We start from the raw sequence: 26,471 nt of genomic DNA on the forward strand, positions 1-26,471 counted from the left end.
GAAAGATCTACCTTAGTATGTGTTAGCTTTTTTGTAAAATAAAAAATCCTCTTCCAATTTCTTTTGGGTAGAGAAAATAGATACTAAAATTCTTGCTCTAATGAATTTTCAATGGAATTAAATTCCTCCCTCTTCCTAATAAAAATATGTATAGACTGTCTACTTCAGAACAGCAGAATGCATATTCTTCTTAAGTGAACATGGAGCATCCCAGAGCAAAGACATTGTACTAGGCCCTAAAATAATTTAATACACTTAAATAATTAAAAACTTACAAAGTATGTTCTCTAATCAAGACATAAAAACTCAACAGCATAAAGAAGTTTGGGGGAATTTTAAAAATATATAGAAGTTAAACAATACATGCTTAAATAGGCAATGTATCAAAGAAAAAAATCACAATGGAAATTATGAACTACTTTGCGATGAATGAAATGAATATACACAGCATGCCAAAATTGTGAAAAACAGCTAAAGCAGTGCTTAGAGAGACATCTGTAACTATAAACATTGATATTTATAAAAATAAAAAGTGAGAAAATAATGACCAAAACGTCTATCATAGGACACTGGGAAAAGTGGAGCATACCAAAACTAAAGTAAACAGGAAAATGGAAATATTATAGAACAGCATGGACAGTAATTAAATAGAGGCTAGAAAAATCAACATGCTAGAAAATCAGCAAAATCAAAGGATGGTTCTTTGAGAAGATCAACAAAATTGGCAAGCCTATAGCTATACTACGGAGAAGGCAATGGCACCCCACTCCAGTACTCTTGCCTGAAGAATACCATGGAAGGAGGAGCCTGGTAGGCTGCGGTCCATGGGGTCGCTAAGAGTCGGACACGACTGGGTAACTTCACTTTCACTTTTCGCTTTCATGCATTGGAGAAAGAAATGGCAACCCACTCCAGTGTTCTTGCCTGGAGAATCCCAGGGACGGGGGAAGCCTGGTGGGCTGCCATCTCTGGGGTTGCACAGAGTCGGACATGACTGAAGTGATTTAGCAGCAGCAGCATAGCTATACTGACCTGACCAAGAGAGAGGAAATTCAAATTACTGAAAGTGGGATTTGAAAAAGAACACTAGTGCTGATTTTACAAAAATAAACAGTATTATAAGTAAGAGTATGAACAACTCCATGCCAACAAATTAGATAACCTAATGGAAATGGAAAAATTCCTAGAAAGATACAAATCACTGAAACTGATTCAAAAAGAAACAGAAAATCTAAATAGAAAAAGGGAGTAAATTAGTAGTAAAACTTACCTACAAAGGCATTAGTCCAGATGGCTTTGCTGGTGAGTTTTACTGAGAATTTAAGACAGGATTCCTATTTATGCTTCACAAACTCTTTCAAAAATAGATGAAAAGAAAAAGAAAAAAAAGAAAAAGAAAAAAAAATAGATGAAAAATATTTCACAATTCATTGTATAAGCCCAGTATTTCTTTGATACCAAACCATACAAAGATAGCACAAAAAAATAAAATTGGAGGACAGTATATGTATGAACATAGAAACAAAAGGGCTTCTCCAATGCAGGAATCACAGGAGACACAGATTCAATCCCTGGGTTTGTGAAGATTCCCTGGAGGAGAGCATGGCAACCCACTCAAGTATTCCTGTTTGGAGAATCCCATGGATAGAAGAGCCTGAAGGACTACAGTCCATAGCGTCACCAAGAGTCAAATATGACAAAAGCAACTTAGCACACATGCACACAGACACAGAAATCTATAACAAAAATAAATAGTAACTGAAATCAAAACTATAGAGAAAGGCTCATACATCATGGCAAAGTAGGATTTATCTCAGGAACACAAAGTTGGTCTAGTATTTGAAAGTTAGTTAATGTAAAACATTATATTAATAGAATAAAGGATAAAATCACATTATCTTAACAGATTACAAAAAATAACAAAAGTCTCTTGCTCAAATCCAAGAGAAATTTTATGATAAAAACATCAAAAAAACTGCAAATAAAAAAGAATATCCTTAACCTGATAAAGGGCATTATTATTTTTTTAAAGGGCATTATTAAAAAAAAAAACATAACTGACATCATACTTACGGTGTAAAAAATGGATGTTTCCCCCTCATATCAGGAACAAATAGGAGCTCACAACTTCTATTCATTATATTGGAGCTTCTAGCCAGGGCAATTAGGCAAGGAAAAAAAAAAAAAAGATGCACTCATGTTGAAAAGAAAGAAGTAAAACTATCTATATCTTGAGATTATGCCATCTTGTATAGGGAAAACCTAAAGAATGCACTAAAAAACTATATAACTAATAAATGAGTTCAGAAAATTTGCAGGATATAAGATCAATACACAGAATCAGTTTTACTTCTATACACTTGCAATGAACAATTTGAAAATGAAATTGAGATAATTTAATTCAAAACATCAAAAAGAATAAAAAACTTAGGAAAACTTGAATAATTTTAATAAAGAAAGTGCTATATTTATACTCTGAAAACTACAAAATATCCTTTCAAGAATTTAAAGAAACTCTAAACAAACAGGAAAGCAACTCATGTTCTTGTATTAGAGGATCAAACATTGTTAACATGTCAGTACTCCAGAAATTCTTGTAAAGACTCAGGACAACCCCTTTCAGAATCTCAGCTATTTTCTTTATGGTAACTAACAGGCTGAGTTTAAAAGTTATATGAAATTTCAATGGATCCAGAATTGGTCAAACAATCCTGAAAAAGAAGAATATAGGAGACTCACATTTTTTATATCAAAACTTACTATAAAGCAATTATAATTATGATAGTGTAGTACTGGCACAAAGACAGATTAGTAGATCTCTGGGCTAGAACTGAGAGTTCAGAAATAAGCCCATAAATGTATGGTCAACAGATTTTTAACAAAGGTGTAAATTCAATAAGGAAGAGACAGTCTTCTCAACAAATGGTGCTGGGAAAACTGAATGTGTGCGAGTTAAGTCACTTTTGTCTTGTCCAACTCTTTGTGACCCCATGGACTGTAGCCCGCCAGGCTCTTCTGTACATGGGATTCTCCAGGAAAGAATATTGGAGTGGGTTGCCATCTTTTTCTCCAGGGAAAACAGGATATAAATATGCAAAAGAATAAATTTGGACCCTTACCTCAAACCATATTAAAAGTTAACTCAAAATGGATCACAGACTTAAATTTAACAGTAAAAAATATAAAAGTTTTACAAAAAACATGGGGTAAAATATTCATGGTCTTAATTTTGGCAAAAAAAAAAAAAATAGGTATCACCTCAAAAGCACAAGCAACAAAAGAAATTGATAAATTTCAATTGATCAAAATTTTAAAACTTTATACTTAGAAAGACATCATCAAGGAAGTAAAAAGACAATCTGAAGAGTCAGAGGGAATATTTGCAAATAATATACCTGAACTTGAATATACCTAGAAAAATAAAACCGCTTACAATTCAATAATAAAAACACAATCTAATTTTTTAAAAAATTTGAAAAAACATTCCTCCAAAGAAGACACACAAGCAGTCATTAAGCACAGGAAAAGTTGTTCAACATCATGAGCCATCAGGGGAATGCAAGTCAAGACTTCAATGAGATACCACTTCATCTCCACTAGAATGACTACAATGAAAAAGACAAATAGTAAAAGGTATCAGTGAAGATGTAGAGTAATTAGAACCCATGGCAACCCACTTGAGTGTTCTTGCCTGGAAAATAACATGGCCGGAGGAGCCTGGTGGTCTACAGTACGTGAGGTCACAATGAGTCATATACAACTTAGCGACTACACAACAAATATACTGCTGGTGGGAATGTAAAATGGAGAAGTCATTTTGGAAAACCATCTGGCATTTTTTCAAAGGGTTAAACATGGAGTTACCATTTTAACCAGCAGTTTCACTCCTAGATATATACCCAAGAGAAATGAAAACATGTCCAAATAGAAATTTTGAGGGTTCATAGGAACATTATTCATAACAGCCTAAAAGTGGAAATCACCCAAATGTCCATCAACTGATGAATGGATATTTATACAATGGAATGTTATTTGACAATAAACAGGAATGAAGTAGTTGATACATGATACAACATGGATAAATCTTGAAATCACTATAATAAGTGGAATATGTCAGTCACAAAAGACCACATAGAATCCATTTATACAAGGCATTCAGAATAACCAAATCTATAAAGACAAAGTACATTAGTGGTCAGTTACATTTTTGGAGTAGGGTGGAGTGGTGTGAAAGGATAGATAGTAACTGGTATTGGGTAACAGGGTATCCTGTAGGGGTGATGAAAAGTTTCTAAACTTGATTGTGGTACTGGTTGCCCAACACTGAATATACTACCTTTGTATCATTGTACAACCATTGAACTGTATACTGTATGGGTGAATTGTACAGAATGCAAATTATACATTGCAATAAAGCTCCAATTAAAATGACAGGGCTCCTGTTGGTCCTTTATTGGACTGGAACCTGGTGGTCTGGAGTCAACGATGAGAGAGTGAAAGAAGGAAAGAGGCTAATATTCCCTGGGTTATGCAGCCTGCTTTCACACCCCAGGGAATCAGCCAGAAATAGAGAGAGAGAGAGAGAGAGAGACAGGGACCCAAGCTCTGATGGAGCAAAGGTGTTTTAATCAACATGGTGTGGGCATATATACTGTCTTACAAGGTAGTTATTCTCAGCAAAGATAAAGATTAAAATTCCAGACTTACAAAACATAAGGCGATCCATATTAAAGACAGAGAGTTGTAAACAATCACTTTTACCATATGTTTCATAAGAAGAAAGAGGGTACTTATCACCATATTGAAAAACTAACAAAGGAAATGCCTGGATTCCTCAGCCTCAGGAAAGGCTTGCCTCTCCTCTTAATTCCTGAATATTCAGGAATGCTTCCTGACAGGCTCCAAATTTTGGAATATAGTAATAGCTGCTAGAAACAGTGTCTTGGTAGCTGGTATTCATGTGGAACGCTCAGAGCTGTATGTTGCAATGTCATCATTTCCTCAATAGAAGGGACAAATGACTAATGTGTGGTCGTCCAGGATGAACGGATAGTGTTAGTATGTTGAAAAAGGAGGTATCTGTTTATTTCTTTGTTTCTGCACCAAATGAGCTCTTTCAGTTCAGTTCAGTCGCTCAGTCATGTCTGACTCTTTGCGACTCCATGAATTGCAGCACGCCAGGCCTCCCTGTCCATCACCAACTCCTGGAGTCTGCCCAAAGCCATGTTCATCAAGTAGTGATGCCATCCAGCCATCTCATCCTCTGTTGTCCCCTTCACCTCCTGCCCCTAATCCTTCCCAGAATTAGGGTCTTTTCCAATGAGTCAACTCTTCTAATCAGGTGGCCAAAGTATTGGAGTTTCAGCTTCAACATCAGTCCTTCCAATGAACACCCAGGACTGATCTCCTTTAGGATGGACTCGTTGGATCTTCTTGCAGTCCAAGGGACTCTCAAGAATCTTCTCCAACACCACAGTTCAAAAGCATCAATTCTTCGGTGCTCAGCTTTCTTCACCATCCAACTCTCACATCCATACATGACTACTGGAAAAACCATAGCCTTGACTAGACAGAACTTTGTTGGCAAAGTAATGTCTCTGCTTTTAAATATGCTATCCAGGTTGGTCATAATTTTCCTTCCAAGGAGTAAGAGTCTTTTAATTTCATGGCTGCAATCACAATCTGCAGTGATTTTGGAGTCCCCCAAAAATAAAGCCTGACACTGTTTCCACTGTTTCCCCATCTATTTCCCATGAAGTGATGGGGCCAGATGCCATGATCTTAGTTTTCTGAATGTTGAACTTTAAGCCAACTTTTTCACTCTCCTCCTTCACTTGCATCAAGAGGCTATTTAGTTCCTCTTCACTTTCTGCCATAAGGATGGTGTCGTCTGCATATCTGAGGTTATTGATATTTCTCCTGGAAATCTTGATTCCAGCTTGTGCTTCTTCCAGCCCAGTGTTTCTCATGATGTGCTCTGCATATAAGTTAAATAAGCAGGGTGACAATATACAGCCTTGACGTACTCCTTTTCCTACTTGGAACCAGTCTGTTGTTCCATGTCCAGTTCTAACTGTTGCTTCCTGACCTAATGAATTCTTTAGGAACCTAGATTTCAGGGACAGAGACAGAGATGTCTCAATGGGAGAGAGAAACCTGTGCAGAAAGGGTAAGGCATCCCTGGACCAGGACAGAGGCACAAACTCTCAGTTCTTCTCACACTGATGGAGGGATCCTGAGCAACGGTGAATGACTTATTATCTGATTTTACACCTAGGAAATGTAAGAATAGAGCTAAATAGTCTCTAGAGTCCCTTCCAACCATTAAACTCTTGAAAGAATAACCTACTAGTTTTCTGAGAATCCACACCCGACTTACCACTCCATTGCAAAGGCTGTCCGTACATACCTTCTGTGACCCTCTGACATGGCATTGATACTTTGCTGATGACATTTCAGTGTTTAGTTAATTAAGATGTAGAGCAGTTATAAAGCTAAATATTGCCATGTGAATCACATGCTGAATATTTCATTTAATTTCACGCCATTAAAAAAACAAAAAAGCCAGCTTCCTGTCCCCCTTCCTTTTCTGTAACCAAAATTCCTTCCATGTAAGAAACTACCGAAGAGAGCTTCTAACCATCTCGAGATTTTGACCTCATGAGAAGCAAACAACTTTTAAAAAGATAAACAGCTTTTAATTCATAGGCAATGTTTGCTAGGGAACTATCCACTGCAAGAGTTTGAGGGCGGATGTCTCCTTCATATGGGTGAGCCCAAGAGTTTAGCTCATAGACTAAAGCAGAGGAAATACTGACAAATGTTCTCTAGTTTGAACATGGTAGGGGTGACATTTTGCTTGGCTCTAGGTTCATCTGAAAAGTCTGTGAAAAACATTTTCACTGGATAGCTCAAGGAACACCACTCACACATCTCCAAATTTTATATGCTCCAGGTCCTATCCTAAAACCGTGTTAGATATAAGCAAGACTTGGAGAAGTGGCAAGACCTGGGAACTTGGGTTTAAGCCCCCAAAGCAATTCTTCTTAGATGCTCACTAATCACAGAAGGCAGTTTTAGCAAACAAAGAAACAATCATGTATTTTACAAATAGTAACTTGCAGTAACTGAATAGCTTCTCTGTCCTTGAATTGAAATTTCTAAATATTATTAATAGAAATATCTGCAAGAGATTATTTTATACTGCTTTTCTCTTAGAACTATAACCATAGTCTCCTGAAGATTGGAAGCTCAATTTGAGTTCTATCTCCTTATGTATGTTCTGCCAAGTTGCTCAGTCATGTTCGACTCTGCGACCCCATGGACCATAGCCCACCAGGCTCCTCTGTTGATGGAATTTTCCAGGCAAGAATACAGGAATACTGCCATTTCCTACTTCAACGTATACTATAAATAATTACAAACCCTTCATCTTCCTTTGAAAGGAGAAACTAAACTTGTCTCTCTTGTAATTCTAATAATTAAACCAGAAAGAAAGCAATATACAATATTCTTATTTAAAAATAATGTCAAACTTTCCATTTGAAAAGATGTTTTTCCATTTGAAAAGACATGATGTTTTCTATTTCTTCAAGAAGAGAATGGCATGCCAACTTTCTTATCACTCTCTTTTAACATCACTCCTTTCTGAATTTATGAGGCAATTAGAACAGACATTTTATCCAATTGATACTGGAGTTTCTCTCACATATACATTACTTTTCCAGTACTGGTCTTCTCACACTGGCCAAGGAGCCTGTCCTTGTGCAAGACAGTCCAGCTCTGTCTTGTATGAATATATCTGATGGGGGGCCTGTAACTCATGTGAGTCTCTAGGTGACGCCAATGGTCAGAGCTAAATGGTTCTGATGTGAATGAACTCAGAACTACAGATGTGGCCTGGACCTAAAAATTACCTGGTTGACCAACTCTATACTCTCTGAAAACTTTTTAAAATCTTATTTAATACACAAAAATAGAAACTACTGTCTGACTTTTCTGGTGGTCCAGTGGATAAGAATCTGCCTGCCAGTGCAGGGAACATGGGTTTGGTCCCTGGTCTAGGAAGATTCCACATCTAAGTCCGTGTGCCACAACTACTGAACTCCAAAACAAAAGAAGCTACCGCGATGAGAAGCCTGTGTACTATAACAGAGAGTTAGCCCTGACTCTCCACAACAAGAAAAAAGCTTTCATGCTACAATAAAGACCCAGTGAAGCCAGAAATAAATGAATAAATAAAAAAAATATTTTTAAAATGTTGCTTAAAACATAAATACTAGTGTCTTTGCTTCACATAATTACCCTTGTGCTGAATTCAGCTTTGTCTGACGCATGTGCCCTGGCCCTTTCCCAGTGTCCCCATCACAACAGTCTTTGCCCTCATCTTACAACTGTTTTTCATGTTTCATAAGCAGAAAGTTCTACCTTGTGATTCTATCATGCCATTGTGAGCACAACGCATATTACTTTAGTGCTTGGTAGGACAAAGAGCATTTTTCTTATCGGTAGGAATACATCCACCCCGACTCCCACCCCTGCTCTATCCTTTACAATATAATACTAGCTTTATTGTCATCGACGGTTTAATTTTATGAGCTTCAATAATAACCTATAAGCATGCATTTTTTTCCAGTTGGCCATTTCTGATGCACCTAACTATCTAGTTCTTTTCACAATGTAGATTGTCTTCCTACTGTTTGCAATGACAGGATAGGAGGTTTCCTTTATATTCTCTCATTCTCTCCTTTTTATCACCCAAATTCACATTTAACTTTATACCTTGAAGTCTAGGCATGCCACTGTGACTTTATTAGTTTTAAGTGACAAATATGTACTTCCTACAGTCCAGCATGTTAAGAAGCAGAGACGTTACTTTACCAACAAAGGTCTGTCTAGTCAAGGCTATGGTTTTTCCAGTAGCCATGTATGGAGGATGTGAGAGCTGGACCATAAAGAAAGCTGAACGCTAAAAAATTGACGCTTTGAACTATGGTGTTGGAGAAGATTCTTGAGAGTCCCTTGGACTGCAAGGAGATCAGACCAGTCAATCCTAAAGGAAATCAGTCCTGAATATTCATTGAAAGGACTAATGCTGAAGTTGAAGCTCTAGTAGTTTGGCCACCTGATGCAAAGAACTGATTCATTGGAAAAGACCCTGATGCTGGGAAAGATTGAAAGCAGGAGGAGAAGGGGACGACAGAGGATGAGATGATTGGATGGCATCATGTCCATCGACATGAGTTTGAGCAAGCTCCGGGAGTTGGTGATGGACAGAGAAGCCTAGCGTGCTGCAGTCCATGGGGCCACACAGAGTCGGACACGAGTGAGTGACTGAACTGAACTGATGTACTTCCTATTATAGAAGAAGAAATCACTTTACATTTTCTTTTTCATTTATGCTTCCAAATTTAAATAAACATACTGTTTCTCCATATTTACATCAATGACACTTCCTTTTTATTTTTTAACCACAACTGTCACATTTGTTTCAGTCCTAGTGCTACAGACAAATAAGCTCAGTGCTCCATTTCCAATCTCCTACTGTGCTTTATTTTTACCTTCATTATTTGGTGGCTGAAGTTTATCCTCTTGCATTTGTTTTTAAGAAGGGCACAGGAGTTCCATTGTCCCTGAATTCTCTCATGTTCTAAACTAGTCAAAATACTTAGCTTGATCCCTAGAGGGATCCTGTCTCCCAAAAGTGAGTGTAGCTGGGAAATCTGGCCAGTGTTTCTCCCGCTTAAATGACTTTATCCTTCAGGATAGTCATATTAATCCTTTACACCTGAATGAGAATTTTAGGGAGTATTTCCGTATTGATCATACAAGAGATTAGGTGTGAGAAGAAGCAGGAGGTCAGCTATTACATATTATCTAGAATAAAAGTTTTTATTAAGGAAATCATGGGAAGCCCTGGAGGGCTTGGAGGTGAGTTGTGACACCATCCAGCTGTGAGATTGTACAGATTCAGCCTCCTGAGGGCACATTTATCTAGGTCTGGATTCCCACCAATTTCAAGCCCAGGGGTCTGATCTGCAATGAATGTAAGACATTAGGAGCTTTGCATTGGTTTCCTAAATACAGGGGCACACTAAAGGAATATGGTGATGGTGAGCTACACAGAGCTTATTATTTTGAGGCAATTATAAGTTTACAGAAATTTTTTCTAAAAAATGTCCAAGGAGGTCTTGTGTATGTACCCTTCACCCATTTTCTACTAGTGCTATCATCTTCCACAACTGGAGTGTAGAATCAAAAACACAGAGCTCCCTTGATTTCCACCCAAGTTTGGACAGTCCCTGCACTGTTGAGTCATAGTCCATAGCATGGATCATCCATGACAGTTTCTTTAACCATTGCTTTTGGAAGATAATGTTTTTTTGTTTTGTTTTGTTTTTTCCAGATTGGGTTATGGTTAATAAAGCTGCTGTGAACTTTCATGTGCACGTTTTTGTGTGAACATGGTTCCATTTTTCTGGGATTAATGCCCAAGGTTACAGTTGCTAACTGTACATCCAGTTTTGTAAGAAACTGTCAAATTCTTTTTCAGACATTTACCTGTCTGTTGTTTTCAAGGAATTGGTTCATTTCTTTTCAAGTTGTAGAGTTAGTGAGTAGAGAGTTGTTTGTAGTATTGTCACTTCAAAGGAGGAAACAGAACAGGCTCTATCTTGAAAGCAGGACTCCATCTTGGGCTGGACTGTGGACTTTGAGCTTTACACCCTGTATCTATGCAAACGACATACCAAATGGAAAACCAGGCCCCCGGAAGGAAGAGCCCCAGGGCTCTTCCTTTGCTAAAAGAATACCCTGAAACTCTCTGTGTAACCAAATAGAATCATGCATTCTATTATGCCTATTGGGGTATGACCACAGGCCTATTGATAATTGTCCACTGTTAACTACCTAGGCTTAAGGCATATGAATCACGGGTTAACTTTGATTGTCAGGGAATTTGGGGAGGTGGGTTTGTGCACGTAGGCTTGCTTGGTCAGGGTCCTTGGCTCAGAGGAGACTCTATCTTGGGCCCATCGGTGTAATAAGCTTCACTCCCCTGTCTGCATTGTCCTTCTGAGTGAGTTTGTTTTCCGGAATGCGTGGCTACAACATTACTTTTTTAGTTTTTCCAGGATCTGCAGTGATCTCCCCTGTTCAATTCCTGCTATTGATTTATGTCTTTTCTCTTTTTATAATTTTCAGTCTTGCTAGAGATGTATCAATTTTTATTTTTTTAAGAATCAACTCTTTCTTTCGTTGATCTTCTCCACTGTTTTCCACATCATGATTTTGTTGATTTCTGTTTTTCTTCTTTACTTCCTCCTTTCTGCTTAGCTAAGTTTCTTTGCTCTTCTCTTTCCAATTTCTTACAGTAAAAATTTAGGTTATTGACTTGTTCCTTTTCTCACTTTAAAGTAAGCATTAATAAAATTAATTTGCCTTTCAGCACTGCTTTAGTTGTGAGTCTTGAATGTTTTCTATATTTTAATTTTTGCTCAGTTCTATATGTTCTTAAATTTTCCTTTGACATTTCTTTGTTGATCCTTTGGTTATTTGGAACCATATTGTTTAGAACTGTATTGTTTAGCTTACAAATTTTTGGAAATTCTCCAGTCAGATTTCCATTATGGATTTCAAACTTGAATTTACTATGGTCAGAGAATGTTTTTGTATTATTTCAATCCTCTTAAGTTTGTTAAGGCTTGTTACATGGCCCAGGATATTCACTATCTTAGCAAATGTTCTGTGGGTACCTGGGGAAAAAAAATGTTTTGCTATTGTTGGGTGGAGTGTCCATATATGTCGTCTAAATTCTATTGGTTGATTGCATTGTCCAGCTCTTTGATATTCTTGCTGATTTTCTGCCTAGTAGCTCTGTCAGTTGCTGAGAAGATTGTGTTGAAGTCTTTATCTATAATTGTGGATTTTTCTATTTCTTATTTCAGGATAGTTTTGTATCAAGTGTGAGATATAGAGATATCAAATATGCAGTTGGCAGTTTTTCCTTTCAGCACTTGAAAAATATTTTGCCACTTCTCTCTGCTTTCTCTCATAGTTTCAGGTGAGATAGCTTATCATTTGAACTGGTGTCCCCCTACAGTTAATTTGTTATTTCTCACTGGTTGCTTCTAAGATTTTTGTTTTAGTTTTAGGGATTTTATGATATTTTATGTCACATGAATTTTATGACATACCTTGGCAAGGTTATTTTTCGATTTATCCTGATTAGAACCTATCTGTTCAGCTTCTTGGATCTGTAAACTTATGACTTTTGTCAGTTTGGGAAGTTGTTCACACGTTATTTTTGGAAATACTCTTTCAGCCCTACCCATTTTCCCTTGTCTTTGTGTAATTATAAAGGTACAATGGGGCTTCCCCGGTGGCTCAGATGGTAAAGAATCTGCCTGCAACATGGGAGACCTGGGTTCAATCCCTGGATGGGGAAGATCCCTGGAGAAGGGGATGGCTACCCACTCCGGTATTCTGGCCTGGAGATTTCCAGGAACAGAGGAGTCTGGCAGGCTACAGTTAGGTTTTATATTGCTATTCCATAGGTACTTGGGTTTCTATTAATTTTTTTTTTTTCTCTCTTTTTCTCTCTGTGTTCAGATTGGGTGACTTCTACTAAACCATCTTCAGGATTATTAATTCTGTCCTCTGTCATCTCCACTCTACTACTAAGTACTACTACTACTGTACCACTACTCTTTCTGTTGTTGCTGTTATATTTTTCAGTTCTACAATGTCATTTGGTCCTTTTTTTATGAATTCTATTTCTTTGATGAGATTTTCTCTTTTACATTTGTTCCAAGACAATTTGCAATTGATCTTTGAATCTCTTTTTTACCCATTCTGCTTTTAAATCATTGTCAGATAATCCCAATGTCTGATTCATCTTGGTGTTGGTAGCAGTGGGGTGTCTTTTTCATTCAAGATATAATTTTCTTGGTTCTTGATGTGATGGGTGATTTTCTACTGTATCATAGTCTTTGTCAATAATGTTAGGAGACTCTAGATCTTATTTAAATATTTTATTTTGTCAGGTAGTTGCCTTCCTTAAATTTATTATGGGGTACTTGGTCTGCATTTGTGGTCTGTGGTTCCAATGGCAGTTTGGTTTTCAGAGTTCCTGTCTCATTTTACTCTGCAGCATTTGTCTTTTGATCTGGGGCTTCCCCTCTTCCCTGTCAGTGTTGCCTACAGAAGCAGAGATTCCCCAGGCTGCGACTCAAGTGACTTTCAAACGGAAGGGACTAGGGAGATGTCTTTGGATGGGACTGGAGAGTCTAGAGTCATAGAGAGAAAGGTCTATCATGACTGTGGTCCTATCACTCATTCCACCTGCCTGACCGGGTCTTCTGGTCAGAGAGAGGAGCCTCAGGGAGACTCAGGGGCCACTGTGAAAACAAAGAGGCTTCCAGAATGGAGCACTTGCTCTAGATGGGTCTCACCTACTGCCCCCATCAGTTTCTGTTGGCCCATGGTTTTGTTTCCTTCTGCTTTTAACTCTATCATGTTTTATTTCATGTACTTGTAAGTTCTTGACTAGAACTCTTGCAATGGAGGACACAAAGAGATAGTAGCTTAGTGAGATGAAAGGCTCTTCCATATTTTTGTCAGGCACAAGAGACAGAGGATTAAGAAATTTCCAAAAAAGGGTTTTATACATGTATTGCTTCATTCTTGTCCACAAACATAAAAATGAGTTTATGTGACTCATTACCAGAAACAACACCATATATTAGCTAATTAAATCCAACTCTAAAGAAGTACAAAATTGACTGAAGAATAAATGGAGAAGACATGAATAGACATGGAGTTATAATTTAGATTGTTTAAATTTTTAATATGGATTCAGCAGTGGTTAAGCAATCAGTCTAAATTTAGTTTCTCTTTCCCATTAAGTAAGCCTGGAAGTAAGCAGTCTATGGCTCAAATGGAGTTTCTCTCTTAACTAGTAATCCAAGCTCCTCTGTCCTTACTTATGATGGATCTTTTATGATGGCACTTCCTGGTCTACCTAATGGTCCAGCAGAGATACTCAAAACATCATTCCTACTTTGCAGGCCAGGAGGAGGAAAACTAGAGAGAAGGGGGAAGAGGTTTCTAAGCTTGCTATCCACACAGAGCAAAATAGAAGTGAATGTCTATGGAGAAAAAAAATTCAAATCCAGGTAGACAAATGATTTAAATATGAAAGGCAAAACTTTGAAACATTTAAAAGGAAACATGAGCGGATACCTTTATGCACCACAAATCAGGTAAAGATCTCTAAGACAATACACAAGAATAAAAGATTGATTGATTCAACTATATTAAAATTAAGAAAGTATGTTCATCAAAATACATTACAAAGCAAGTTAAAAGAGGAAAAAAAGAAAAAAACCACAGAAGTTTAGCATAAAAAATGTATTTTTTAAAAAACTCTTAATCAATTAGAAAGTAAGAAACAATCCTGTTCTTAAATTTTGCAAAATATATAAGGAAGCATTTTCCATTAGAAATACAAATGGTGCAGAGATTTAAATAAAAAAATAGGAAGTTAGATAATACTAAGTGTTGGGGTAACTGTGGATTTAAAGACACTTATGCACACTGGGAAAGAATTGACACAATAGTAGATTAATATTCACATGCATGTAACTCAGCAATTCTATTCTTGAGTTTATATGGAATAGAAATATTGTTCAGATCTACCAGGATATTGTAAAGTGTCATTGTAGTATTTTTTGATTCTCTATTTTAAATGGCAAATTTTGTAATTTTAAATGAACCCCAACAATACAAAGAATAGCACTGCAAAACCTAAGTACTTTTCAGCCAGATTCAATGTTATCAATATTTGGCACATGTTTCATCTAGCTCCCTTTCCCCTCAGTTTTTCTTTTGTTGCTGATCTTTTAAGTACATTCCAGATGCTATTCCAAAGTATCATTTTTCCATGGCAAAAATAATGGATATCAAACAAATATTCATTAATGGAAAACTGCAAAATTAAATTGTGCTATTCCACAGAGCAAAATAATATATACAAAGGAAATGAAATACAGCTGTATTCAAAATGAATTCAACTTATATTAAAAACATTAATTTAAAATTGAAAATAAAATCACTATAGAAAATATACAATGATACTATTATTCCCAAGTTATTAAAACTTAAGAGAAGAATGCAAGAAGCACAAATTCAAGATACTCATGACTTCTGAGAGGCTGAGATGTCTTTAGTTTTTTAGGTGAATAGTGTATTTACCAGTCTTTAGTCCAGTGCTATTAAATTTTCATGTAGGAGGCTGGTATACAGGGGACAATATGGACTCAACTGCAATATGGATGAAAATTGGATCAATAAGGATACATGTGTTAGAATAATGACAAAATACAAAGGCCATCTGGGTAATTAATGAAAAACATTATTTTTTTTAGAAATATGGTAATGTTCCCCAAATTATCCTAATGTACTAACAATGGAATCTCAAAGGAATATGTAACAATATAAAGTGATCATAAAATTCATCTGGGAGGAAAAGTATAAAATTAGCCTGAAAAATATTTTAAAAAGAGATTAGTGTTAAGCTTACCATTTTAGATAATGAAATGCATTATAAAATTATGATAGTTAAAAGATTGATTCAGATAGCACAATAGACAAGAAGATAAATTTTAGAACAATGATTTTCAGGAAATACTTTAGTGCTTGTTTTAAAATGTTAATATGAGTAAGACAGCATTACAAATACAAAAGGAAAATATAGACTTTAAAAAAAACTGGTGAACTGTCTTACCATTTGCTAAAGTAAATTCATTACATTATAGGTAAAATTTAAGGAAAACATTTAAGCATAAATTTTTTTTTAAGAAAATAGAGTCATTTTTAAGACAGAAAAGACTTGCCCAAGGATAAACAAATATTATGACAAAATAAAATAAATAATAAACTAATTTTGAAAAGTAAAATACAAGCTATCTAGAAGTATTGGTATTCTTAAATGAATAGCTCCTCCAAACTGGTAATTTACAAATGTTCTCAAAAGTAACTGAACAAAGGTCATGAGTTGGCAAATTATCCAAGAAGAAAGAGAAATGACCAAATAATAGTAGTAAACACAAATGTAAATAAATTAAGAAGATATTTTTTAAATCTATTTGGGAAATTGTGTGTGTCTGTATCTAGTTGATCCTCCCTCCTTTCCTGGGAGCAAAATGGACATTTGCTGCACTGCTGGTAGGAATGAAAGCTAATACCATACAAATTTTCTGTAGAACAGTTTAGCCACATGTTTCAACAATTTTAGGAACATTCATTTATTTAAACAAAGTCACTCTATTTTAGGAATTAATAATAAAGGATTAGATACGGACTTGTCCAGCATCCTAACTGGAAATCTCACTCGAGTACACAGCTGGATGCTTATCTTGGTTCTGGGAGTCACTGTGAGAATTCTGTGCCTCCATTCACTCCATCTTAACACCAATCCTACAGCCTCATGGATAGTGTGGTTAGTGAGGGAATAGCTTGTGTAGAGCAATGAAACCACAGCCTTGTGCAGATTAAATTGAACCTGCCTGAGCTATTGTGATTGTTTTAGCCTCTTTTATACAGGTCCCTTCGATGAGAGTGAGAGCTAGGAAGCTGCACTGAATGTAATTAGCAACTTAAAAATGTTATTGCAGGATGATACTTAGTGACACGGAAGATCCTTTGTGCCATAATCTTGAATAAATGCATTTTAATGAATAAAAAAAATGTTTGAGAAGTTATATACCAAATAGTAAAGGTAGTATCAAAAATCCAGAAATAGCAAAGTTAATTAAACCACCTTTTCAATAAATAGTATTTATAAGCTTACTGTGAATATAAGAATAGTTCACAAGTTAGGAGCTTTCAAATTTAAAACTGATAGGAAGATCAGGGGCATGCCTTTAAAGATGGCTTATATAGTGAAAATGAAGAAGTATTTACCATTTATAATGGGGGTATACAGATGAAGGATTGGTTAACAGTGATAATCTGATACCATTTTTAGGAAAATGACTTAAGTTTCCTTTATGATTATTAGAAGTATTTACAAGAAATAACCTAAGTTAGGTTTCACTTATGTTCATGAAATAAGTTGAATTTAGTTTTGCTGACACGGTTTACTTGCCTGGTTTCCCCATTTCCATCTTCTCTAGAATACTCATTTCTTTGTCTTATTTTTGATCTAGTCTCAAATTTAAAAAGATATCTATACAAACAGTTTGGCAAAAGTAACCAAGTTGTCAAGAGTTTTTTTACATCTATTAGAAGCTCCATAGTGTACCAAGCCACCTGATGTGAAGAACTGACTCGTTGGAAAAGACCCTGATGCTGGGAAAGATTGAAGGCAGGAAGAGAAGGGGACAACAGAGGATGAGATGATTGGATGGCATCACTGACTTGATGGACACAAGTTTGAGCAAGCTCAGGGAACTGGCAATGGACAGGGAAGTCTGGTGTGCTGCATGCAGTCCATGGGGTCGCAAAGAGTCAGACACAACTGAGCAACTGAACTGAACTGAGTGAACCAAGCCTGTGTCAAATTCTTTGCATATCAGTTTAACTAGTTCAGAGAAAAAATTGGCTTAACAAGGAGTAGTGACAAAATTGACTCATCCTGGTGGTTGACCTAAAGACACATCTTTTCCTAGTAAACTTGATAACCAAAAGAATAGATAGCTGAACTTTTTAAGTTTTACTCCTGTTAATGTGTTATACTGATCACTTACATATTGAAAGAAAATGAAAATTTTGAAATTTTCTTATGAAAATTTTCTAAGAGCTAGTATATGTTGCGTTATATAACATCCCTTGAAGGTGTGCAAACATAGTACATTCCCTTTACATTTAAGGTTATGAATAGTTTATTGGTCATAAACTTGACTTTATTTTTCTTTTGAATAAGACAGTGAAAAGTATTTGAATGATAATGTTTTCCTTTTTGTCTTGGCAGTGAAGATGCCCAGAAGTAGTCAACTCGATAGCTGATTATTACAATATTTCAAGGTGATCAGTGTGTTTATATCTCTTCCTTCCCCAAAGTTTTTCCTTTTTTGTGTTTTTCTTTTAACCATATTGCACATATATCTTCAGATCAGCTCAGTTCAGTTCAGTTGCTCAGCTGTGTCCGAATCTTTGTGACCACATGAACCTCAGCATGCAAGTCCTCCCTGTCCATTGCCAACTCCCGAAGCCTACTCAAACTCATGTCCATTGATCAGTGATGCCATCCAACCAACTCATCCTCTGTTGTCCCCTTCTCCTCCTGCCCTCAATCTTTCCCAGCATCAGGGTCTTTTCCAATGAGTCAGCTCTTCGAAGCAGGTGGCCAAAGTATTGGAGTTTCAGTTTCAGCATCAGTCCTTGCAATGAACACCCAGGACTGATCCTCTAGAATGGACTGGTTGGATCTCCTTGCAGTCCAAGGGACTCTCAAGAGTCTTCTCCAACACCACAGTTCAAAAACATCAATTCTTCGGTGCTCAGCTTTCTTCACAGTCCAACTCTCACATCCAAAAATGACCACTGGAAAAACCACAGCCTTGACTAGAAGGACCTTTGTTGACAAAGTAATGTCTCTGCTTTTTAATATGCTGTCTAGGTTGGTCATAACTTGCCTTCCAAGGAGTAAGTGTCGTTTAATTTCATGGTTGCAGTCACCATCTGCAGTGATTTTGGAGCCCCCCAAAATAAAGTCAGCCACTGTTTCCACTGTTTCCCCATCTGTTTGCCATGAAGTGATGGGACCGGCTATCATGATCTTCATTTTCTGAATGTTGAGCTTTAAGCCAACTTTTTCACACTCCTCTTTCACTTTCATCAAGAGGCTCTTTTGGTCTTCTTCACTTTCTGCCATAAGGATGGTGTCATATGCATATCTGAGGTTATTGATAATTCTCCTGGCAATCTTGATTCCAGCTTGTGCTTTTTCCAGCCCAGCGTTTCTCATGATGTACTCTGCATATACGTTAACTAAGCAGGGTGACAATATACAACCTTGATGTACTCCTTTTCCTATTTGGAACCCATTTTTTGTTCCATGTCCAGTTCTAACTGTTGCTTCCTGACCTGCATACAGGTTTCTCAAGAGGCAGGTCAGGTGGTCTGGTATTCCCAGCTCTTTCAGAATGTTCCACAGTTTGTTGTGATTCACACAGTCAAAGGCTTTGGCATAGTCAATAAAGCAGAAATAGATTTTTTCCAAAACTCTCTTGCTTTTTCGATGATCCAGAAGATGTTGGCAATTTGATCTCTGGTTCCTTTGCCTTTTCTAAAACCAGAGTGAACATCTGGAATTTCACAGTTCACATATTGCTGAAGCCTGGCTTGGTGAATTTTGAACATTACTTTACTAGTGTGTGAAATGAGTGCAACTGTGCAGTAGTTTGAGCATTCTTTGGCATTGCTTTTCTTTGGGATTGGAATGAAAACTGAACTTGTCCAGTCCTGTGGCCACTGCTGAGTTTTCCAAATTTGCTGACATATTGAGTGCAGCACTTTCAGAGCATCATCTTTTAGGATTTGAAATAGCTAAACTGGAATTCCATCACATCCACTAGCTTTTTTCATAGTGATGCTTCCTAAGGCCCACTTGACTTCACATTCCAGGATGTCTGGCTCTAGGTGAGTAATCACACCATCATGATTATCTGGGTCGCGAAGATCTTTTTTGTACAGTTCTTCTGTGTATTCTTGCCACCTCTTCTTAATATTTTCTGCTTTTGTTAGGTCTGTACCTTTTCTGTCCTTTATTGAGCCCATCTTTGCATGAAATGTTCCCTTGGTATCTCTAATTTTCTTGAAGAGATCTCTAGTCTTTCCCATTCTATTGTTTTCCTCTATTTCTTTGCATTGATTGCTGACTAAGGCTTTCTTATCTCTCCTTGGCATTCTTTGGAACTCTGCATTCAAATGGGTATATCTTTCCTTTTCTCCTTTGCTTTTCACTTCTCTTCCTTTCACAGCTATTTGTAAGGCCTGCTTAGACAGCCAATTTGCCTTTTTGCATTTCTTTTTCTTGGGGATGGTCTTGATCCCTGTCTCCTGTACAATGTCACAAACCTCCATCCATAGTTAATCAGGCACTCTGTCTATCAGATCTTGTCCCTTAAATCTATTTCTTACTTCTACTGTATAATTGTAAGGGATTTAATTTAGGACATACCTGAATGGTCTAGTGGCTTTCCCTACTTTCTTCGATTTCAGTCTGAATTTGGCAATAAGGAGTTCATGATCTGAGCCACAGTCAGCTCCCGGTCTTGTTTTTGCTGACTGTATAGAGCTTCTCCATCTTTGGCTGCAAAAATATATAATCAATCAATCTGATTTCAGAGTTGGCCATCTGGTGACCATTTGTAGAGTCTTTTCTTGTGTTGTTGGAAAAGGGTGTTTGCTATGACCAGTGCGTTCTCTTGACAAAACTCTATTAGCCTTTCCCTGCTTCATTCTGTACTCCAAGGCCAAATTTGCCTGTTATTCCAGGTGTTTCTTGACTTCCTACTTTTGCATTCTGGTCCCCTATATTGAAAAGGACATCTTTTTTGGGTGTTAATTCTAGAAGGTCTTGTAGGTCTTCATAGAACCATTCAACTTCAGCTTCTTGAGCATTACCAGTCGGGGCATAGACTTGGATTACCGTGATATTGACTGGTTTGCCTTGGAAATGAACAGAGATCATTCTGTCGTTTTTGAGATCGCATCCAAGTACTGCATTTCAACTCTTTGTTGACTATGATGGCTACTCCAGTTCTTCTAAGGGATTCCTGCCCACAGTAGTAGACATAATGATTATCTGAGTTAAATTCACCCATTCCAGTCTATTTCAGTTCACTGATTCCTGGAATGTTGACATTCATGCTTGCCATCTCCTGTTTGACTACTTCCAATTTGCCTTGATTCATGGACCTAACATTCCAGGTTCCTGTGCAATATTGCTCTTTACAGCATCGGACCTTGCTTCCATCACCAGTCACATCCACAACTGGGTGTTCTTTTTCTTTGGCTCCATCCCTTCATCCTTTCTGTAGTTATTTCTCCACTGATTTCCAGTAGCATACTGGGCACCTATTGACCTGGGGAGTTCATCTTTCAGTGTCCTATCTTTTTGCCTTTTCATATCTTAAGGTAAGCTATCTCAGATCTTTTTTAATATCTGTAAATTATTTATGCTAAAGTAATAAAGATAAGATCATGAACTCTAAAGAGAGTTAGTCAAATCTGGAGTTTTGGATTACTGATTGGGAACAGGGAAGAGGTGGTCAAATTATTATGCTTTTTTTTTTTTTTTTAATTTGAGCTGGAAACATCACAGAATCACTTTTTGCTCTCTTGGCAGGTCTGCTTCACATTCTGTCTCAGACCAAGAAGTACAAGGAACATGAGTATTAAAAACACAAAAGAAGTTAAGCAAACATTTCAGAAGATTGCAAAAAGGTACAGATAAGGTTCAAGAAACTTATTCCCTTCCAGATGATTTATCTATTCCTCATGTAACACAAGTCCTATTATATTATTTTCTGTTCAAATGTTTTATTGTAGTCACACCAACTTTTAAAAAAGCTTAGTGTATGACTTCATAAGGGATTAATCTTTTAATAAGATTTTCATAGTGTCCTAAAACCTCAGTCCAAAGCAAAGTTTCATAAAGGTAAATGGCTCTGAGTCAAACAGAGTCAAATTACTGTTACACATACTACACAATCACAGCAGAATGGTGAGAGGCAACAAAATCATGTGTATGAGAAAATGGAGGTTTAGAGGTGTAACAGAGGAGGCTCCATTCAAAACACAGGCAAGCTTTCCTTCTATTATTTGAAACAAATACTTGAATATTTGAATACTTCAAATATTTGAAACACATACTTCTATGGGGCAGAATTAAAATGAATGGTTGGAAAGATACAGAAAAATTCATGACTTAATAAAATACAAATGCATAATCATTATACATTCACATAATTGTGAATGCAATTGCTTATCGAGTCACATGGGTCTTCATGTTGACCAATGAAAGTTCAGTTCTATGGAGCCCTGCAGAGAAGAAAACAATGAATAGACAGTTCACCTATCACAGGGTTCCAAAGTATCCTCACATTCTAAAACCCTGTCATCAATTAACTTATATTTAGCATCCAGATCATCTCATTTGCCCAACATCACCTGTAGTCCAAAGACACTTGGATGTGAGTCATTATTTGATATATGAGGCAGAGAATGTATGACTGTCACATTTGACAAAAGATGAGATTAAATTCAGGGTAGTGAAGTGATTTGCTCCTCCAAACCCACCTACTGGTAGAAATCACACTAATAATGACATTTACTAATCAGTTCTCAGGTCATGTTCTATGACTGTTACATGTGCCATCTTAAGAAAGTAATTTCAGCAGTGGGAAAACTGAAGCTCTCACAATAGCCTTATAGATACCTCTACTCTTCTCCTTTCATATATAAGGAGGTCAAAGCTTGGAAAGTAAGTAGTAGATTAAAACCCGGAGAGGCTGGCTCTAGAGCTTGCCCTCCATGTCAGGGCATTAATCGAATAGACAACACCATGGACATGCTGTTTCTGAGTGCACACATGTGAATGACACATATTTCCCTTGCCAACCTGCTTTCAACTGAGCTCTAATCAGGTGAGAAACGATGAACTTTATTTCAAATATTGTTTTCACTGGAGATTCTAACAAAAGTGAAAAAAATCTTTTTGTGACCTTACTTCCACCCACAGTATCAGGTCTTCCAAGTGTGTTAAACATGGGGCTTCTTGATCAGGGTCTGTGGGCAGAGATTTTTTGGGGGCTGGGGAATGTCCTTTCTCAAAACTGTAGAGGACAAATGACATCATTAATCTCACTAATGTCTAGCTACAATTTAGCATTTCATCCCTTTTAAATATAGACAAAAGAAAGACACAATAGTATCAGCAATGCCAATGGTTTCTCCACAATTGCAAGTACAGATTATTTATATCTTTTGAGTTTTGTTACAAAGACCTCAACTATGTAACTGATACTTTGAAATTATCTGCTCTTATTTGACACACATCTAGATATTATTTTGTACACACATATATTGACTCTATAAATTTTGAAATGATCATTTTATTTCAATAAAATTTGTTTCTATTGTAATCCCAAGCATTTTGTCTTATGTTTTTAAAGCCATTATTCTGAGAAGTATCCCTAGGCTTTCCCAGACTGACAAAACTGGGTTCACTGGAATGAATACAGCTAGGAGGGAAAACTTGGATTGCAAAATAAATGTCAATCTCTGCAAATTTACTGGTGTGATCATCTGAAAATCAGACTTTATAGCCATGTCTCTCTAAAGTGCATGTTTCACAGGGAGGTTGTGAAACATATATAGATATATTATAGATATAAATTATATATATAATTACATAGATTATAAAATTATATATAATTATATAAATTATAATTATAATTTATAATATATAATTCTATAGTTTATAAAATTATAATTATGTAATTATATATTTATAATTATATAAATACATTATTACATTATTATTATATAATATATAGTTAAATGTATTAATTATTTAAATATATTATATTATAAATAATTATATTGTTATATAAGTATAATTATATTTATTATATATATAATCATGTATATTAAATATGATCTAATATTTTTAAATGTCTTATATTTTAAAAATATATTTAAAAATCAAACATTTTATATTTTGGAAAAGAACAAAAAGAGAATTAGAATAGCATGAACAAGTGAAATTGGTTTTTACATAGAATGTGAGCCTAGTTTCTAAAGAATTTGCTTTGGTGCTTACAGTAAATATAGTGTGACAGTATGTATAGTCACACAGTGTCATGAACTTGGAGCCACATCAATTGCTTGCTATTTATTTAGTAATCTTTAACCTTTGTCTTCATCTTAGCACTTTGAATTTGTACCTCTGTACGCAACCAAGCCCATAGGTGGATGATGGTAAGCTTACAGAAGCCCAAAGTGTACTACAGGGTGTTTAAGGACAGGGAGTGACCTTCCTTGGCCCCACACAACTGCTATCAACAGTGAAGATGGGAACCTGTAGCACACTGGGGGTACACTTGATCCAGTCCTGATAATGGGGTTAGGATAGATAAAAAGACTGGTTTCTCAGTCCAGAGTTTTTCCTACTCCTCATGTAGAGGATAAAATGGCAGCAAGTTTCAAGGAAAAGTTGCAGGATTGATTTTGTTTGCCCTTGGTGCTGGAGCCCTCTGGAGTTTCAGGAAACAAATGTTCTAGAAACTTCTGACTTAGCTGTTATGTAGCAGCTCCTGGCCAAAGCTCACCCACCATTGATGTGAGCTGCGAAGTTACTGCATTTGCTGAGCTCTGAGTGGGGCCAAAGTGTACCAGAGCTCATCAACCTGGACTAGCCTACCTTTAATTTGAAATGAAGCTTACTGAGGTTGAGGTATAAGAAATGAAAAGCAAACAGAAAGTGGCCTTCTTTTCAAGAAGAAAGCCCCTTGATCTGTGTTTAGACACTTCCAATCACTCCACTCCTCTCTTTCTCAGTGCCTTTTTAGTCTTTGCCAAAACGCAGTGCTGAATCAAGTAGCCAGCAGTCTCCCGGTGAATTGTGGCCACTGGACAAGGTGCACCCTGTCCTTAGATCTGATGTGTGCTCAAATAATTTATTACCAATACTTAACAAAAGATAAAACTCAAATGGGGCTTCCCTGGTGGCTCAGTGGTAAAGAATCCACCTGAAGTGCCAGAAGCACAGGAAACACAGGTTGGATCCTTGGATTGGGAAGATCCCCTGGAGGAGGGCATGGCAACCCACTCTGGTATTCTTGCCTGAAGAATCTCACAGACAGAGGAGCCTGGCAGGCTACAATCCATAGGGTCACAAAGAGTCAGACACGACTGAAGTGACTTAGCAGGCACACACGCAAAGCCCAAATTGTTTGCATCTCAATGGATTGAAACACACTTAAGGTGGATTGATGTCATGCTAGCTCGTGTCCTCTTAAGATGCTTTTTAATGATGAGCTCCACCATCTGTTTGGATGAAATGTGAAATCTTCTGTCTCTACCGGCTATTCCCAAACAGGCCTTTGTGGACCTCTTCCCACCACATTCTCTGGAGGGTGGGAGAGAATCATCTCGCAGAAGCCGTGCACTGGGCTAATGCTGGAGATGCCCACCTTCTTGGGACGAGGGGTGTACACTGTGTACAGAGCCTTGATGGGGTTTGGTCGTCCCATACTTTCCACAGGACATGTTGGACCTCAGAACACATTTTCCAGTAGTGCATCTTCTGGCATCTTGAGGTATGTTCTGCAGAGGACATGATAGGAAGTGTCCTTCTCTATAAGCACCTGCTGTGTGTGCTCAGTTGTGTCCAACTCTTTGTGACCCCATGGCTGTAGCCTACCATGCTTCTCTATCCATGGGATTTCCCAGGTAAGAATAGTGGAGTGTGTTGCCACTTCTTCTCCAGGGGATCTTCCTGGCCCAGGGATTGAACTCACATCTCTTGAGTCTCCTGCATTGGCAGGCAGATTCTTTAGCCACTGTGCCAAATAGGAAACCCCATAAGCGTCTGAATTTATGTCAGTCTTCTCCCATAATTAGGTGGGAAGAAGGGATGCAAATATTGGGGAAAACTTTACCTTGTAATAGGCATCCTACTATGGATGTGAACTTGGGGAAAGTCTGGGAGAAGGTGAGGGACAGAGAAGCCTGTCTGTGGGATCTAGTCTGCAGTCTATGGGATTGCAGAGTTGGACACGACTTGGCGACTGAACAGCAGCAACAACAAGGCTCCCTACTAGGAAATGTACGTGTATTCACAATCCCAATTAATTTAGATAAGGAATTTAGGAAAGAAAGCCATATTATTTTTCCCCTCTCTCTCCCGGGCACCTTCCCTTTACAGGGTCAGGACTGGCAATTTAGGTGATTTTTAAATCAGACCTTTTTGACTGTAACACCACCATGGCAAATTGTATGTAGGTTAAATTATAATTTATAATCTGGACTGCACCTGGTTCAAAGAGACTGACACATCAACTCAGTCAAGCCCTCTCACTCTTTCAATTCACATCTGGAGAAACACTGTCATATGTTTCACTAATAATCAGTTACCAATTTGTCCTAAGATGCTCAAAAGAAGGTATCACTTTTCACCCAGGAATATGCCCGGTACAGCAAGGTTCAGTCAGTGTAGTGGCACAGTCTACAAAGATGATGCAACTAATGAGCTGTCCATTGCATCTGTCACTGTGAATGGTGATCCCAGGCAAAGGTTCTGTTCATTTTAGTTGGAACCCTCTCCATGGTAAGGAAAGTAGTCTCCTGAAGCAGATGGCTGTGTACTTCATTGTTGCAGCTACATGGGTGAAAACAGCAGGGGTTTAATTTAAAGGTGAAACACCAGCATTTGTGGTCCAGCTCTTCCACTAATTGCCTGT

The sequence above is a fragment of the Cervus canadensis genome, chromosome 3 (genome assembly GCF_019320065.1).
Source record: "Cervus canadensis isolate Bull #8, Minnesota chromosome 3, ASM1932006v1, whole genome shotgun sequence".
NCBI lineage: Eukaryota > Metazoa > Chordata > Mammalia > Artiodactyla > Cervidae > Cervus > Cervus canadensis.